Source organism: Tenrec ecaudatus, chromosome 1 (genome assembly GCF_050624435.1).
Source record: "Tenrec ecaudatus isolate mTenEca1 chromosome 1, mTenEca1.hap1, whole genome shotgun sequence".
Lineage (NCBI taxonomy): Eukaryota > Metazoa > Chordata > Mammalia > Afrosoricida > Tenrecidae > Tenrec > Tenrec ecaudatus.
In genome coordinates, this window is record NC_134530.1 from 98,589,403 (window position 1) to 98,595,689 (window position 6,287).

Genomic DNA, 6,287 nt, shown 5'->3' on the forward strand with positions numbered 1-6,287 from the left:
TAGAACTGGTGAGAAATCACCAGATGGAAACTTATCACTTCATGGATGGCTATGTGGACAGAGGTTATCATTCCGTGCTGACAGACGGGACTCTTCCTGTTGAATGAAAGGTGCGTTATCCAGACGCATTACAACATTAAGAGGAGATGCAGGAAAGCTGACAAATTACTCAAGTCTATGGCTTTTACAGTGTCTATGAAAATGTGGAAATGTCAGTGTTTGGAAATATTTTACAGATCTATTCGATTATCTTCCACGTACAGCTTTAGTAGATTGACAGATATTCTGCCTTCCCGTGGCCTCTCTCCATTCACAGATACACTGGATCATATAAGAGCCTTCAGTGGATTACAAGAAGCTCCACACGAGGGGTCGATGTGTGATCTATGATAGAGCCATACAGTTATGGTGGGTGGGGTATTTCTCCACGTGGTGCTCGGTACACATTTGGACAAGGCATTTCTAAAATATTTAACCATGACAATGGTCTTTTTTAAAAAAACAAATCATTTATTGGGGCTCATACAACTCTTATCACAATCCATACATACATCAATTGGGTAAAGCACCCTTATACATTCGTTGCCCTCATCATTCTCAAAATTCACCTTCCACTTGGGTTCCTGGAATCAGCTCATTTTCCTTTTTTCCCTTCCCGACGATGGTCTTGAAAGGTAACAATAGGGACTAAGGTGGGGTTGTCTCCCCCAAATGCCTGTACTAGCAGAAATTACACAGCAGGAACAGCATAAAAGGGCCCCAGGGAAATCAGGCACACTAATGAGACACCTATGGGGGAAAAACTAACCTAGGCCCACACAAAACGCTAGCCACAGGACATTACACAGGTGCACCTGAACTGCGCCAATAAAGTCGGCCAATACCTTCAACCCTGCCTCCCCAGCCAGTGGGACAGGGAGGGGATACAAGCAGGCCTCAGGCCCCTTTGCTTTCCACTTCTTTTGCTCAGGACATGCTGCACCCACCTGCTTGCCAGCTCAGGACCCCTGTTTGGGGCCGCATTCTCTAGGCCTCTGGGGATTTTCCCGCTCCTGGGTCGCATTCATGGGCCTGTGCAGGCATTCCTTTGGCCTGGCTATTCCCAATCTCCTGAAGGGGCCATCTTCAGGAGTGGGTTCCTGCACGGTTCCCTCTCCGCCTTGCACACTTTCCAGAAGCAGCGCGTCACTGTTTGAGATGGTAATACCTGGCATTTCCCATCCGCTCATAAAGGTCACTTGGATTTACAAAAGTGCCCCAGGCATACGAATTCTTTCAGCGCTGAGAAGCAAGAGCTGAGGTCAACCACCCCAGAAACCTACCAGTCTCACACTGGTACCTCGTGCTCACCAACTTGTGACGGAGGGATGTGACTGGGTCATGATTGGAATGTAGTTACCGTTTTCAGTGCACCCGTTTACTGTGACCGCTATGGAAACCGGACTGCCTCCCTGCAATTAGATGATGCTTTAAACTATCCCTCCCTTCAGTTCCACACAGCACCTCTTCTGGAGAACTTCCTGTTACTTGGTATACCCCTGACTACTTCCTGTAAACGGTTCCAGGGAAGCCTTGCCTTCATATGTGGAAGTATGCTTGGATTTAAAAAAATTCGATTTATTTGAAAACAAGAGAAGCACTGTGCCAGATTGATGATGCCCAGTTAGCACAATGTAGACGGAAATGGAATCGGGCATTGTGTCCCAGATCAGTCACTCTAACCGTTTGCTTGCTGCATTTGTGGTAACTGCTTATGCTGGACCATTCAAACAAAAAAGAGAACTAATTCCTTCATTTCCTTTTACACTTAGTTGAGATTTTAGTTATAGTATTTAAATGGCATGGATTAATAATATTAGAGTTTTATTTTAAGGAAAATTCACAAGTTTACTTCCAAAATAAAAGGTTATATGACCTTTTATTTTGCCGAAATGTATAATTACCTGAAAATTTTTCTTGGGAGCACGTTGTTAGGACATTTAAAGGGATTTCCCTTCGTTGAAACTAAATTACTGTTTTATGGTGATCTGAATGTTTCTGTATATTTCTCATGTCAGTGCTTACATACTACTTGGTATACTGAGCAAATAAACTCTCCATTTTAGACATAAAAGAAAAAGTATTTAAAATTTCATTTCGTAATGCAATACTGTAGATGATAGGACACTATCCACATACTTATAAAGAAATCTAGTTAAGAAAACTATTTTTTAACTTTACCCAGCAATCAACCACTAAAGCCAATGATAAAGAAATTGAAATGGACACATTTGGCTTCTGCATTCATCCTGAAATTAATCCAAAATGCAATAAAAATGCATCGATAATTTGTGTTGCTTGAGATGTGAAGGCTGTAACCAGAGGAAGGACAGATAGCTGGAAAGTATGGCCTTGGCGATAGAAACTAAGCTGATGGAATTTTGCAAGATCAATGACTCTTTCATTGCAAATACCTTTTCAACAATAAGAGTGACTATATACTGTTATATTCCATCACCAGGTGAAATACAAAGGAATCAAATTAACTATCTGTGGGAAGAGACTATGGAGAAGTTCAATATAATCCAAAAGAAGCCAGGGACCAACTGTGAAGCATAACCGATTGTTCATATGCAAATTCAGGTTAAACTAAAGGAAACTGCTGGGTCCCAGCCGGGTCTCCTCCTCTCTCCCTAGCCGCCTTCCTCTTCTGCCCGACCTCAGCCTGTGCTCCTGCCGCCCTCGCTATGGCGACCCGACCCGCAGCCCCAGCGTCGTGATCAGTGACAATGAGCCAGGCTATGACCTAGATTTATTTTGCATCCCTAATCATTACGTGGAGGATTTGGAAAAGGTGTTTATTCCTCATGGACTAATTATGGACAGAACTGAACGACTTGCTCGAGACGTGATGAAGGAGATGGGAGGCCATCATATCGTGGCGCTCTGCGTGCTCAAAGGGGGCTATAAATTCTTTGCTGACCTGCTGGATTACATCAAAGCACTGAACAGAAATAGTGATAGATCCATTCCTATGACTGTAGATTTTATCAGACTGAAAAGCTACTGCAGTGACCAGTCAACTGGGGACATAAAAGTAATTGGTGGAGATGACCTCTCAACTTTGACTGGAAAGAATGTTCTGATTGAGGATATCATTGACACTGGAAAAACCATGCAAACCCTGCTCTCCCTGGTCAAGCAGCATAACCCAAAGATGGTCAAGGGGGCCAGCTTGCTGGTGAAAAGGACTCCCCGAAGCGTTGGCTATAGGCCAGACTTTGTTGGCTTTGAAATTCCAGACAAGTTTGTGGTGGGATATGCCCTGGACTACAATGAATACTTCCGGGACTTGAATCATGTCTGCGTCATCAGCGAAACTGGAAAAGCCAAATACAAAGCGTAAATGGAGTCGCTGAGCTGCCGCGCCCAAGCGCCGCCAGGTCGGGCGCCCCCCCCCCCCCCCCCCGCAACCATCCCCATTGCAAGTGATCACCGTTTCCATCCCGTGACTACCTGCTTACTTCGTAGTTTCCCCTGCATGTCCCTTCTCAGAGCGCGCTCCGGCCTGACCCTGAGAGAACGCTTTGTTGCACTATGAGCCGGTAGGCGCTCGTTTCTCTTTGGGTTTGGCTTATTGTGTGACTTGGGAGAGTCTCCGAAACCAGGCCTCTAAAGGAAGAAAACAAAATTGTCTCCGTCAGAAACATTGAAGAGAGAAGATATATAAGTTTTTTAATTGGTATTTTACTTTTTTAATTGAAAATAGCCTAGAAGTGATTGATTCATGGTCCTCAGCCCACTGGGTGGTTGGGGGCGGTTAGAGGCAGCCAGTCCGCGCATCCGTGACAAACCCTGAGCCGCTTGGCTGTGGCCAGGCTCCGTGGGGCCCCAGGTGACTTCTAGCAGGGTGTCAGTGGGAGTGACTGAGATGTCACACTTGTTCAGATTGTTTCCAGTGAACCTTTGTCAACAGCTGCTTTAAAATATAAATAAATACATTGAGAAGAAAAATAAATAAATAAAGGAAACTAAAACAAGTCCCTGAGAGTCAAAATAGTACTCTAAGTAATTCCAGTTATTTTTAGGGACCATGTCAAGTACAGATTTGACTTATTTTTAGTTCTGTCATGTGAAAATCACATTTTTAAAAATTTATTAAAAATTTTTTTCACTTCCAAATGAAAGTGTCACAAATTATTCTTTTCAGTGACCTATAAAAACTGAAACTCACTGCCATTGAGTAGATTCAGAGTCCTAGTGACTCTGTAGGACAGGGTAGAACTGCTCCTGTGGGTTTCTGAAACTAACTCTTCACAGGAGTAGAAAGCCTTTCTCCCTTGGAAGGGCTTGTGACTTCCCATTGCTGCCCTTGTGGTTAGCAGCCCAATGCATAACCATTATACCACCAGTAAAAATGTCCCCATAAGGCTTGTAAGATTAAAAGCAATTTGTAAACTTCTAATTGTCAACTGGGTTATTTACAGAGATCAGCTTTTCACTCAAAAATTCATACACATTTCCCAACTCACGCGTGGCTATCCCTCAATGCAGCATCATGCATTCCACTCCGGCCCTGTGTTTCCTGCTGCCATTTTCCCTGCTTTCCTAACCTTCGTGAACTTTGTCCCTGGGTAAAGACAACAGCAGCAGCAACAACAAGTCTGATTTTGGTAGAAGTACAGCCAGAATGCTTCTTAGAAGCGAGGATGGCAAGACTTTCTATCACATATTTTGGATGCTTTCAGGAGTGGCCAGTCCCTGGAGAAGGACATCATGCTGGGTAAAGTAGAGGGTCAGTGAGCAAGAGGAAGACCTTCAAGGAGACAGATTGATGCAATCACTACAGCAATGGGCTCAGTCCTCACAATTGTGAGGCTGTCACAAGTCCAGACAATGTTTCATCCTGTTGTACAGAGGGTCAACAGGAGGCTTTCTACTCCCGTGCAGAGTTGCTGGTGGGAACCCACAGGGCCAGGTCTACCCTGGCCTCTAGAGTTGATAATGAGTTGCAATGCACTAGATGGCAGTGAGTGTGTTAGTCCGGCTAGACTAGAGAAACAAATCAGACACTCATATGTATATCAGAAAGAGGTTTAAAAACAAGAGCAACTGAATATTGAGAAGACCTCCCAGCCCAGTCCAGATCAAGTCCAGAAGTCCAATATTAGCCCATATCTCTGATATCAATCTATAAAGTACTCTTCAGATTCACGACAACACATGCAATGCTGCCAAATGCAGCAAGATCCCAGGCCAGTGGGTTGAAGTCTTGTGGATGCAGTGGTGTTGTAAGCATCTCAGCACTGGCATGGGTCTCTATGTGGTTTCTCCAGCTCCAGAGGTCTGGTTGCATCAGGGTAGGTCCATGTGGCTTCTCCAGCTCCCAGGCTGTAAATACCATGTGTCTTGTCAGAAGATAGTCTCTCAGGGAGTGAACAGAGGAGAAGTGTCTTCCTCCTCCAACGAGGAAATACCAAAAAATTCCCAGAATTCTTAGAAGGGCATGCCCACACAGAGGTCTCATTGGCTATATCTTGATTGACAGGCCAGACTCCACCCCTTCACTTGTAATCCTCTCAAATTGACACCAGATTATGTAACTACTAGTGAGTTTAACAACACAGTCACATAAGCAGTTTGTGTTGATTTAATATGAGGCTATACATATTGACTCATAAATATCCATCTAAAATAATGCACTAGTTTATATTCTTTTGAAAAAGTAGAATCATAAAGCATGTTGCATTGGCTCTTAGAAATGAGCGATCATGACATATAATATCCTTTCTCCCTTGTTACTTCAGATTAGCCATCCCACGACTGTACCATAACAGATTCCCCAGTGTCTTATGGATAATTATTACTGTATATACTTGTGTATGTGCTGAGTTTTCAGCACATATTAATGCAGTCTTGTGGTAAAATTAAGTGCCTTGGCTGATATTCGGGTCGGCTTATACTCAAGGATATATGGTAAATTGTTTTCCACTCTTTATGAAAAATATTGATACAAAGAACAGCCTTGCTGAAACATCATGTTGGTCTTTGTATACATGTAGGCTTACATATAAAAGATACATTTTTAAACATGAAGTTGGTGAATCACAGAAATGGGTCTTTTAAATAATTCTTGGTTCATATAACTAAACTGCTATCCAATAAAGCTTCTTTATGAATTCTAAACAGTTTTGAGCATTTATATTGTGGCCACGTTTTTGAGGCATTATTACAGAAACATTAAAGAAAGTATCCACATTAATGCAGTTCAGGATTAGCCTACAAATATGAGAATTAGAAGTCAAACT

The 6,287-nt window shown here is 43.1% G+C and overlaps 1 pseudogene; it reads left to right on the forward strand.

Moving 5' to 3' along the window:
- The first annotated feature begins 661 nt into the window (after positions 1–661).
- Positions 662–3,437, forward strand: LOC142431304 (hypoxanthine-guanine phosphoribosyltransferase pseudogene; annotated as a pseudogene).
- Positions 3,438–6,287: the final 2,850 nt, after the last annotated feature.